Below are 13,626 nucleotides of genomic sequence, written 5' to 3' on the forward strand. Positions count from 1 at the left end.
CCCTCATTCTCGGCCTGTAGCTGGTCCAGGTGACAACTCACTTCCACGACCTAGTTCTTTGCCATTCGCTCGCCTTCCTTTGTAGATTGCTCGCTCTCTTGGGAGGAAACCAGGGTGGCTTTGGCGGACTACTCACTCTCTTAGGCGGTGCTCGGAGCTCCTCATCTCTAGCTTGAACCCGAGAAATTTCACAGAATTGAGCCAAGACGGACTGCCTACTGGGGAATTAGTGGTTTCCAAGAGATGGGTTAGATCGCTACCAGTTACAATGGATGGCAGGGAATTGTCAGTTGACTTGGTGGAATTGGTAATGACTGACTTTGATATAATTATAGGTATGGATTGGCTAGAGAAGTATGGGGCAATGATAGATTGCAAGAAGAAGATGGTAACCTTTGAGCTTGAGGGTGAGGATCCCTTTGTATTCGTTGGCACTATGCATGGACCCCGTATACCTATGATATCTATACTTAGAGCTAGAGACCTTCTGGATGGGGGATGCATAGGGTTCTTAGCTAGTGTGGTGGATACCACTCAGGTCATGTCAGTGGGACCAGGACAGACCTGATTAGTCTATGAGTTTCTAAATGTGTTTCCAGAGGAACTGCCAGGATTACCTCCACACAGGGAGATAGAGTTTGTGATTGAATTAGCGCCAGGGACAAAGCCAATGTCTAAGGCACCTTATAGGATGGCTCCAGCTGAGCTGAAGGAACTAAAGGTTCAACTACAGGAGTTACTAGACTTGGGTTTTATCAGGCCTAGTTTCTCACCATGGGGCGCACCAGTTCTCTTTGTGAAGAAAAAGGATGGTTCTCTGAGGATGTGTATCGATTATAGAGAACTTAACAAGTTGGCTATCAAGAACAGGTATCCTCTGCCAAGAATTGATGACCTGTTTGATCAGTTGCAGGGTAGGATGGTATTCTCCAAGATAGATCTTCAATATGGTTATCACCAGCTGAGGATTAGGGAGGAGGATATACCGAAGACAGCTTTTCGCACCGGGTACAGGCATTATGAGTTTTTGGTGATGTCATTTGGATTGACTAATGCCCCAGCACTTATGGATTTGATGAACAGGGTGTTCAAAGATTACCTGGATTGGTTTATGATCGTCTTTATCGACAATATACTGATATACTCTCAGTCAGAGACAGAACACGAGCAGCACCTCAGATTGGTATTACAGAGGTTGAGAGAACACAGGTTGTATGCAAAATTCAAGAAGTTTGAGTTTTGGTTGCAACAAGTGACTTTCTTAGGTCACATAGTCAGTAAGGATGGAATTATGGTGGATCCAGCAAAGATTGAGGTGGTCAGAGATTGGCCAAGACCGAAGAACGCTTCAAAGATCAAAAGTTTCTTGGGATTGGCAGATTATTACAGACGCTTTGTAGAGGGGTTTTCCAAGATTGTGTCATCATTGACAGAGTTAGCACGCAAGAATCAGAAGTTCATATGGTCAGACAAGTGTGAAGACAGCTTCCAGAAGCTCAAGAAAAGTTTGATCACCGCTCCGGTTCTGAGACTTCCTACAGATCAGGACAAGTTTGTAGTTTATTGTGACGCCTCGAGGCAGGGCCTGGGTTGTGTTCTTATGTAGACAGGAAAGGTGATTGCCTATGCATCATGTCAGTTGAAGGAATATGAGCAGAGATACCCCACACATGAACTTGCAGCAGCGGTTTTTGCACTAAAGGTGTGGCGGCACTACTATACAGTGAGAAGTATGAGATATACACTGACCACAAAAGTTTAAAATACTTCTTTACTTAGAAGGATCTGAACATGCGGCAAAGACGTTGGTTAGATATGGTAAAGGATTATGATTGTGAGATCCTCTATCACCCTGGGAAGGCCAACGTGGTAGCAGATGCCTTAAGCTGGAAGGGTCTGAGACAGTTGCATAGTGCCAGGCAGATATCAAGGGAGTTGGCTGACGATATGGCGAGAACAAGAATTGAGTTAGTGGTGGGCCAGTTAGCCAACATCACCCTGCAATCTACTCTTTTGGAGAGGATTAAGGAGAGGCAATTAGATGACCCACAGTTGGGACAGATTAGAGGGGACGTCCTAGCAGGAGTAGCTAAGGACTATACGGTGTCAAGCATGGGCTTGTTGAGATACAAGGATCGGATCTGCATTCTGATGGACACTGGGATCAGACGGGAGATTCTGAATGAATCTCATACTGCCCCTTATTCTCTACATCCAGGCACCACGAAGATGTAACAGGATCTGAAAGTTTTATATTGGTTTCCTGGGATGAAGAGGAACGTGACCGAATATGTGGCAAGGTGCCTGACCTGTCATCAGTTCAAGGCAGAGCATCAGAGACCAGCAGGGCTGTTACAGCCTCTGGATATCCCTGAGTGGAAGTGGGAGGACATTACGATGGATTTCGGGGTAGGATTTCCCAGGACAGTGGGCCAGCATGATTCGATTTGGGTTATCGTGGATCGGTATACGAAATCAGCTCATTTTCTACCAGTGAGGATGAATTACACGGTTGACCAGTATGCAGACCTCTATGTGAGAGAGATAGTTCACCTTCACGGGACTCCGAGGTCTATCGTATCTGATAGGGACCATATATTTACTTCCAAGTTTTGGGGAAGTTTACAGAGAGCGATGGGTACACAGCTAAAGTTCAGTGCAACTTATCATCCTCAGACCGATGGTCAGTCTGAGAAGACTATCCAGATATTGGAGTGTAGTGTCCCAAAATATTTACTTAGCTAGTTAGATAGTAGTAGTAGTTAGTAGTAGTAGTTTGTAGTATGTTAGATTCCGTGGATTTTGGTTCAAGTCGGGACTTAGTTGGAAACTCATAGCAACAGTTGTGGATTTTATAAGTTTAACCTATAGTTTAAGAATATTAATTATAACATAAGGTTTGATTAATATTGCTGGTCTTAGATATATTGTTATTATAACCTAAGGTTTAGATAGAACCATTAAGAGCATGACACTTGTCATAATCATGATTATTAACGAATTAAGTATTTTTGATGGATAGTTTTAATAAAAGAAAGATCTAGAAGCTCTAGAACCTTCCAGAAACTGTTAGGATCGTATTATGACTCAGTCAAAATTGTTTACTCAATTCAAATCATGCTGAAAAAGTGCAAATATGTGTTTGATATATCAACGTATGCCGATATATCGCATACGGAAGATACGGAAAACACGTCGACTTTGCACGAACGTTCGAACCGGGCTTGGGAATTGGGGGGAGGCGATATATCGCCTAGGGGGGGCGATATATCGGCTCCCAGGCATGATTTTTTAATGTTGATGATTTTTTAATTTAAAAATACCCTTAACCACTTGGACCTGCCCTTGAACGATTTTGACCAAGTTCTGGGCGTCTGTTGAATGAAAATTCAAATCTTTTTCATTTCATAATCATTTATTTATTCAAATTAAAAGGGGTTAGTTTCACTCCTTGAACTCTATAAATAGGACCTAGTACTCAGCCATTTTCTTCATTCTTTAAGTAGTCTTCAGAGCCTCTAAGTTGCTAGTGTACTATAGAGAGAAACACTTGGGTTTTGGGTTAAAGCTTTATCATTCTAAGCTTTTATAAACACTTGGGAAGTGAGATATAGTGTGATTTCGGTATTGAGATTTAGATCAATCCATAAGATCATTCAAGGTATTCTTATCCCTAAGTTCAGTTCTTTATGATTCTATAGCTTTCTTTTATTCAAATCATAACTCTTGTTTATGATTCTTGATTAGGTATTTAAGTTTCTTAAAATTTAAGATTCTTCTTGGTAAGTTTCTTCTTGATGGTTTAGTTCTCATTTCATCTTTATTCTTTAGAGATACTCACCATTTTTACTGTTGATTTATAGGAGTGTTCTAATCCCGTTCTTGTTCCCAAATATTCCGGCTTTTGGTAAGGAAAATGGGATAGATTATATGTGCTTTTATGTTTATGTTATTATATGTTTTACGTTATGATATGTATATTTATATATGAATATGTCTTGTAGTCTTTGGGGCTTATAGTTGCTTAGCTAGCAAACCCTAATGTTTTTATGTTGCTTGGGGCTTATAGTTGCTTAGCTAGCAAACCCCAATGTTTTTTTTATGTTGCTTGGGGCTTATAGTTTCTTAGATAGCAAACCCCAAGATTATTTATCATTTCATGGGTTAGAGTTATGATTTACCCTACCCCGACTAGTAGAGGACCTAGATGGGTTATCATATACTACCATGTGATCTAACCTACCTCGATTAGTAGACTGAGGACCTAGATGGTTTATCACATGCCATGTTAATGAGTTAATGGCCATTAATATTGTAGTGCTATATGATATATGTTTTTATAGTCATATGCGTTATAGTGTATGTTTATATTATAGTCTTATGTTTATGATTTATGATGTATGTTGTTAGTAGATTTTTCTTGCTAGGCATTAGGCTCACTCCTTTATTTTTAGCTTGATGCAGGAAAATGAATATGGAAGGCGGAAGGATTCATGGCAGCTTGGCTTGTATGTTAAGGATGAATGGAATGAATGGACTACGTGTCGATCAAGGATGACGTTATTTATTCTTTTGAATTATTTTTCTTTTGTAATTCCGCACTTAGTTTTGAACAATTGAATTAAAGTTTATGTTTTATGTTTTATAAACAATGGGATCACATACCATATCTATCACATTTTATAATTTTATATTATCTTGTATTTGATACAATATTTTGGGTTTTCAATAAAGTTATGTTATTTCTTATGTTTGTATCAAAATAGTAGTAGCTATGTTTAGTAGTTTTAATGGTCCAAGGTCTTAGAAATAGTTGGGTCATTACAGTTGGTATCAGAGCAACGGTTCATATGCATGAAGTTCTCCTTGATACACACACTCAAGCTCCGAATCTAACCGCCAATGTAAGTGTTTATGTTATAGTTATTATGTGTATGTTATTAGCTAACATTTTAGTCCTTATGTTTTCAGTTAAGAATGGATGGAGCCTTGACCTATGAAGATATCCGAGCCATTAAGGCATTAAAAAGGATTAGAGAGCCAAGGAATACAATAGGAGTGTTAGAAAGAATCACTCGGAGATTACTCTTATTCCACAAGGCGATAGTTCACCTCCAAACTACTAAGCAAATCATGATGAGAGCTACGGAGCAATATGTTTTAGTAATTAGGCTTTTTAAAGATTATCCTTCTGTAATTTCAGCTTTAGAAGAGATATGGGAGATTATAGATGATGAAGATGAATTACTAGTAGCTATGAGATATTATTTTCTCATACTTAGGTTCACCTCTAAGATGGAATTCCAATTCACTAATGAGCAAAAACATAGAATCTTTACGAATCTTCCCCGAGGAAATTTTGAGGCTCAAGATAATGATGATTATGAGGAGATAGATGATGATATGTTAGATGAAGGGTCAGATGTAGAAGATCCTGATTTTTAGATTAGTTTATTTCTTTATTTATTAATAGTGCATTTATGATTGTACTTAGTGAAAACCTTTTTCCAAATGAATATTATTGTTATTTTTTTTTAACATGTATGAGTTTGATTTTTTTTACAATCATAATAAATTTAAATAAATAAATAATGACTGAGTTCGGTGAGGGTGGATACAAATCCATGGACCAAGTTCTATATTGAGAGTTTAGAGGGCCATAGTAGTAGGAATGATTTTACTGATCCCAGCCCTCCCTCAATATGGTTAACTTTGGAATAATGATGAGTTTCGAGCCTGAGAATTAAGTCATATAGGATGATTAGAAACAGACTTAGAAAATAATAAAGATGGCTTATTTTTCTAAGTATAGAAACACACCCTAATTATAAAGAAGGCTTACATAATTTTTCATAAGAAATCATAGTTAATAGGTCTGAGTTATGTTTGCTTAGATTAAGTTTTGTTTTAGAGCCTATTAGGGTAAGTTCTAACATGTTTTTCTCGACTGTTAGAACTCTGCTGAAGATGTCACTTAGAAGGTCTGCACGCACAAACGCCAATGCCTCCAGCACCGCTCATGAGACTACTGAAGCCCCTCCAATTCGTAGAAGGGGAGCGCGTGCTACAAATACTGCTGCTAACAGAAGTGCACCGCCGCCTCCGGTTGACAACAACACAAAAATTGTCAGGCTACAGCAACAAGAGGAAGACTTGCTACAACAACAACAGCGACAACAGGCTCAGCCGCAGCCTCAGCCGCAACTATAGCCTCAACTAGCGGTTCAAGCACCCCAACAAGTAGGTCCTTATGGGGGATGGCCAATGGCGAACTATGTGCCTTACCCAGCTCAGTACATGGAGCTAATCTATGAGCGGTTTCATAAGCAACACACTCCAAACTTTGAAGGGACAACAGACCCCTTCGAGGCGGAAAAATGGCGCAGAAATGTAGAGTCGATCATAGCGCACATGAATCTCGGCAACGTAGATCGCATATCCTGTGTTTCGTCTCTTTTAAAGAAGGATGCTAGAATATGGTGGGACCTAGTTCAGCATATTCATGACATCGCCACCATGACATGGACAAGATTTGTGGAGCTATTCCATAACAAGTACTACAACTCGGCAGTCATCGCTACAAGGGTCGAGGAGTTCATTAGTCTGAAACAGGGTAACTTGATGGTAGCAGAGTATGCTCGGCAATTCGATCGACTAGCCAAGTTTGCTCCAGAGCTGGTCCCAACCGATTTTTTGAGGGTTACCAAGTTTGTAAAAGGACTCAGACCAAAGATTGAGCTAGGGGTTAAGCTAGCAAACCCTGGAACTACTACTTATGTCGATGCTCTAGAAACGACTATAGAATTAGAAAGGCTTCAGGCGAATGTTAGTAAGGAGGAGACCAGTAAGCTTGAGCCTAAACAACAGAATCAGCCTCAGAATGGTCGGAACAACAACCATCAACATAGCAACAATAACAGTCAGAAGAGAAGGCATCCTGACAATAAGCAGTCTGATAATGATAAAAGAGCACGGACAAACAATGGAGATAGTAGGTCGGGTTATGTAGAATACCCGCAGTGCTTTAAGTGCCAAAAGAAACATCCTGGTGAGTGTCGTGCAAACACCAAGGGATGCTACAATTGTGGTCAAGAAGGTCACCAAAAGAAAGAATGTCCCCAGCTCAAGCAAGAAGAGAAAAGGGACAACAAGATGGTTCCTGACAGAGTCTTTGCCTTGACCCAGGGAGATCCTGAAGCTAGTAATAAAGTGGTCACAAGTCAGATTCCTATCCTCAATAATGTATGTTCAGTATTATTTGATTCGGGAGCCACACACGCGTGTATCTCGTTAGGAATGATAGAGAAATTAGACAAACCTTGTGAAAGATTTAGAACTAGGTTTGTGACAGAATTGCCTTCGGGTGAAGTAGTCCTATCATCACGGATAGTACGAGGCGTACCGATCAAAATTGAGGACGTAGAACTAGAAGGAGACCTGATAGAACTAGAAATCAACGACTTCGACATAATACTGGGAATGGATTGGCTAGCAAGACATGGTGCAACCATCGACTGTAGACATAAGCAAGTGATGTTCGAGACTCTTGACGGTCAGACACTATGCTTTATGGGAAAAGTTTCAGGACTACGTAGGCCACTTATTCCATCTCTCAAAGCTCAAAGGATGATAGAAAAAGGATGCCACGCATTCTTAGCCAGTGTCACGGATGTGGTAAAGGAAATACCATTAAAGGTTGGAGACGTCCACATTATACAAGAATTCCCAAAAGTATTTCCTGGCGACTTACCAGGGTTGTCGCCAACTCAGGAAATTGACTTCACAATCAAACTAATACCGGGCACCGAGCCTATCTCAAAGGCACCATACCGGATGGCACCTACCGAACTCAAGGAGTTAAAGACACAACTACAAGAACTCTTAGACTTGGGTTTCATTAGACCAAGCCATTCTCCATGGGCAGCACCGGTTCTATTTGTGAAGAAGAAGGACGGAAGCATGCAGATGTGTATAGATTACCGCGAGCTGAATAAGGTGACGATTAAGAATAAGTACCTATTACCCCGGATTGACGACTTGTTTGATCAACTCCGAGGAGCGACCGTGTTTTCAAAGATTGATTTACGGTCCGGGTATCACCAGCTCAAGGTGCGGGAAGAGGATATTCCTAAGACAGCTTTTAGAACTCGATATGGACATTACAAGTTCTTAGTTATGTATTTTGGTCTTACCAATGCTCCAACCGCATTTATGGATTTAATGAATAGGGTCTTTATGGATTACTTGGACAGATTCGTCATAGTGTTCATCGATGATATTTTGGTGTATTCAAAGGACGAAGTCGAGCACGAGGAACATTTAAGGATGACCATGTTGCGATTGAAAGATCATCAACTATACGCCAAGTTTAAGAAGTGCGAATTTTGGCTTTCACAGGTAGCGTTCCTCGACCACATAGTATCCAAGGACGGAGTTGTTGTAGACCCAACTAAGGTAGAGGCTGTGAAGGATTGGCCAAGACCTAAGAACGCATCAGAGGTAAGAAGTTTTCTGGGGCTAGTAGGTTATCGGAGGTTTGTAGAAGGTTTTTCTAAGATAGCCAGTCCACTTACCAACCTGACCCAAAAATAGCAAAGGTTCAACTGGACAGATAAGTGTGAAGAAATTTTCTAGTTACTTAAGGATAAGCTATGCTCAGCACCAGTACTTTGTGTACTGACACCCAACGACAAGTTTGTAGTGTACTTTGTGATGCGTCAAAGCAAGGTTTGGGTTGTGTGCTAATGCAGAATGACAAAGTGATATCCTACGCCTCAAGGCAGCTGAAGGAACACAAGCAACGCTATCCAATGCACGATATGGAGTTGGTAGCAGTGGTCTTTGCATTAAAAATCTGGCGCCATTATCTTTATGGAGAACAGTGTGAGTTTTATACGGATCACAAAAGCTTAAAGTATTTCTTCACTCAAAAGGAGCTCAACATGAGGCAGCGTAGGTGGTCAGAATTAGTAAAGGATTATGATTGTGAAATCCTATACCACCCGGGAAAAGAAAACGTAGTTGCTGATGCGCTAAGTAGGAAGAGTTATAGACGTCTAGTAGTGTTAGCTAGAATAGAAAAGCCACTACAGCAAGAGCTGATTAATGTAGGAATAGAAGTAGTCATTGGTCAACTGGCTAACTTTTCCATCCAGTCAAGTCTGTTAGAAGATATACGGATTGGGAAAAGGCATGACGACACATTAGCATCTAACATAGCTGCAGTTAAAGAAGGCAAGGCCACAGATTTCTCGATATCAGGGCAGGGGTTCTTGAGATATAAGGATCGGGTATGCCTGCCAAATGATCAAGGGATTAAGATGAAGATTTTAGAAGAAGCGCACAATACCCCATACTCAGTTCACCCAGGGTCGACAAAGATGACTCACGACCTTAAGGCTTTGTATTGGTGGCCAGGAATGAAGAAAGATGTAGCAGTGTATGTGACTAAATGCTTAGTATGCCAGCAAGTGAAAGCAGAACATCAGCGCCCTGCAGGCTTATTGCAACCGCTTAGTATCCTAGAATGGAAGTGGGAAGACATAGCCATGGATTTCGTGACAGGTCTACCACGAACAAATAAGCAGCACGACTCGACTTGGATAGTAAAAGATAGACTAACCAAGTCAGCTCACTTCCTGCCTGTCAAGACTACGTATACAGCAGATTAGTACGTAGACGTGTATGTCCGAGAAATAGTAAGACTACATGGAATCCCTAAGACCATAGTATCTGATAGAGGATCGGTGTTTATATCAAGATTTTGGTGAAGCTTGTAGCAAGCTATGGGTACCAAGTTAAGTCTTAGTACGGCATTTCATCCTCAGACCGATGGTCAGTCCGAGCGTACCATACAGATTTTAGAGGATATGTTGCGCGCTTGTGTACTTGATTTCGGAGGATCTTGGAGTAAGTATTTGTCACTGATAGAATTCTCCTAGAACAATAGCTACCATTCAACAATCGGGATGGCACCCTATGAGTTACTTTATGGAAGAAGGTGTCGATCACCGTTACATTGGGACGAGGTAGGAGAAAGGCAACTTCTTGGACTCGAAGTTGTTAGAGAAGCTCAGGATGCAATAGCGCTGAGTATAAAGCGTATGCTCGCTGCTCAGAGCCGTTAGAAAAGTTATGCGGATGCCAAGCGGCATGATGTGGAACTCAAAGTCAGAGATCAAGTCTTCTTAAAGATATCTCCTATGAAAGGTGTGAAGCGGTTTGGGAAGAAAGGCAAGCTTAGTCCCCAGTTTATAGGTCCTTTTGAGATATTGGACAAGGTGGGAACAGTTGCATATAGATTAGCCCTACCGCCAGCTCTAGTAGATAGCCACAATGTATTTCACATCTCGATGCTGCGTAGATATGTGTCAGACCCATCTCACGTCCTCAAGTACGATACGATAGCACTCCAGAAAGACTTGAGTTACGGGGAACGACCGGTTAGCATCCTAGATAGAGGGATGAAGGAATTACGGTCTAAGAGTATTCCAATAGTCAAGGTCCTATGGAGTAATAGTTTAGAACAGGAGGCAACGTGGGATTTGGCGGAGGACATGTTAGCACAGTATCCGGAAGTGTTTGGTAAGTAAATTTCGGGGACGAAATTCTTTTAAGTAGGGGAGAATTTTAGTGTCCCAGAATATTTACTTAGCTAGTTATATAGTAGTAGTAGTTAGTAGTAGTTTGTAGTATGTTAGATTCCGTGGATTTTGGTTCAAGTCGGGACTTAGTTGGAAACTCATAGCAACAGTTGTGGATTTTATAAGTTTAACCTATAGTTTAAGAATATTAATTATAACATAAGGTTTGATTAATATTGCTGGTATCAGATATATTGTTATTATAACTTAAGGTTTAGATAGAACCATTAAGAGCATGACACTTGTCATAATCATGATTATTAACGAATTAAGTATTTTTGATGGATAGTTTTAATAAAAGAAAGATCTGGAAGTTCTAGAACCTTCCAGAAACATTTAGGATCATATTATGACTCAGTCAAAGCTGTTTACTCAATTCAAAATATGCTAAAAAAGTGCAAATACGTGTTTGATATATCAACGTATGCTGATATATCGTAGCTATAGGGGCCGATATATCGCCTACGGAAGATACGAAAAAAACCTCGACTTTGCATGAATGTTCGAACGGGACTCGGGAATTTGGGGGAGGAGATATATCGACTCCGAGGCATGATTTTTTAATTTAAAAATACCCTTAACCACTTGGACCTGCCCTTGAACGATTTTGACTGAAATCTAAGCGTTTGTTAAATGAAAATTCAAATCTTTTTCATTTTATAATCCTTTATTTATTCAAATTAAAAGGGGTTAGTTTCACTCCTTGAACTCTATAAATAGGACCTAGTACTCAGCCATGTTCTTCATTCTTCAAGTAGTCTTCAGAGCCTCCAAGTTGCTAGTGTTACTTTAAGGAGATACACTTGGGTTTTGGGTTAAAGCTTTATCATTCTAAGCTTTTCTAAACACTTGGGATGTGAGATATAGTGTGATTTCGGTATTGAGATTTAGATCAATCCATAAGATCATTCAAGGTATTCTTATCCCTAAGTTCAGTTCTTTATGATTCTATAGTTTTCTTTAGTTTTCTTTTACTCAGATCCTAACTCTTGTTTATGATTCTTGATTAGGGATTTAAGTTTCTTGAAACTTAAGGTTCTTCTTGGTAAGTTTCTTCATGATAGTTTAGTTCTCATTTAATCTTTATTGTTTAGAGATACTCACCATTTTTACTGTTGATTTATAGGAGTGTTCTAATCCCATTCTTGTTCCCAAATATCCCGGCTTTTGGTAAGGAAAATAGGATAGATTATATGTGCTTTTATGTTTATGTTATTATATGTTTTACGTTATGATATGTATATTTATGTATGAATATGTCTTGTAGTCTTTGGGGCTTATAGTTGCTTAGCTAGCAAACCCCAATATTTTTTTATGTCTCTTGGGACTTATAGTTTCTTAGATAGCAAACCACAAGATTATTTATCATTTCATGGGCTAGAGTTATGATTTACCCTACCTCGACTAGTAGAGGACTTAGATGGGTTATCATATACTACCATGTGATCTAACCTACCTCGATTAGTAGACAGAAGACCTAGATGGTTTATCACATGTCATGTTAATGAGTTAATGGCCATTAATATTGTAGTCCTATATGATATATGTTTTTATAGTCTTATGTTTATGATTTATGATGTATGTTGTTAGTAGATTTTCCTTGTTGGGCATTAGGTTCACTCCTTTATTTTTAGCTTGATGCAGGAAAATGAATATGGAAGGCGGAAGGATTCATGGCAGCTTGGCTTGTGTGTTAAGGATGAATGGACTGCGTGTCGATCGAGGATGACGTTATTTAGTCTTTTGAATTATTTTTCTTTTGTAATTCCACACTTAGTTTTGAACAATTGAATTAAAGTTTATGTTTTATAAACAATGGGATCACATACCATATCTATCACATTTTATATTTTTATATTATCTTGTATTTGATACAATATTTTGGGTTTTCAATAAAGTTATGTTATTTCTCATGTTTGTATCAAAATAGTAGTAGCTATGTCGAGTAGTTTTAATAGCCCAAGGTCTTAGAAATGGTTGGGTCATTACATGGAGGACATGCTGAGAGCATGTGTGTTGGACTTTGAAGGGTCCTGGAGTATATATTTGCTCTGATAGAGTTTTCCTATAACAACAACTACCAATCTACTATTGGAGTGGCACCTTATGAGATGTTGTATGGTAGGAAATGCAGATCGCTCGTTTACTAGGAGAAGATGGGTGAAAGGAAATATTTGGGTACTGAGGCAGTTCAAAGGACCACTAAGGCTATTGAGAAGATTAAAGCTCGGATGCTCGCGTCTCAGAGTAGACAAAAGAGTTATTCAGACCCAAGATGGAGGAACGTGGAATTCCAGGTGGGAGACTATGTCTTCCTTAGGGATTCACCACTGAGAGGGGTGAAGAGATTTGGGAAGAATGGGAAGTTGAGCTCTAGGTTTGTGGGACCATTTGAGATCCTGGAGAGGATCGGTCAGGTGGCCTATAGGTTGGCCTTACCCCCTGCATTGTCTAGCGTGCACAATGTATTCCATATTTCCATGCTGAGGAAGTATGTGTCAGATGGGACTCGTGTACTGAGTTTTGAGGACCTGGTACTGGAGGCAAACTTGTCCTATGAGGAGCAGCCAGTTCAAATTTTAGACTGGACTTGTCCTATGAGGAGCAGACAGTTTAGATTTAAGATATAATTTGGTAACTTTCAAGTTTATTTCAAAAACTAATGAGTTATCATATAGTATAACAAGTTACCATATAGTTTATTAATAAAAATTAATGTAGTATACTACACAGTAACTTTTAATAGACTTTTTTAGTTACTCATGTAATTTACATGTTTTATTATTTAAAATACTTTTATGTGACGCTCAAGCCTATTTTAGAAACTAATTAGTTATCATATAGTATAAAAAGTTACTCCTATAATTCCAAGTTACCATGAATAGCTTATTAGAAAATAATATTATTTAACATACTGCATAGTTACTTTTAAAAGCTAGGTTTTCATTGCTTTTAAAATCACTTAAGGTAACAATTGGTTACC

The sequence above is a fragment of the Humulus lupulus genome, chromosome 2, assembly GCF_963169125.1.
Source record: "Humulus lupulus chromosome 2, drHumLupu1.1, whole genome shotgun sequence".
NCBI classification, from domain to species: Eukaryota; Viridiplantae; Streptophyta; class Magnoliopsida; order Rosales; family Cannabaceae; genus Humulus; species Humulus lupulus.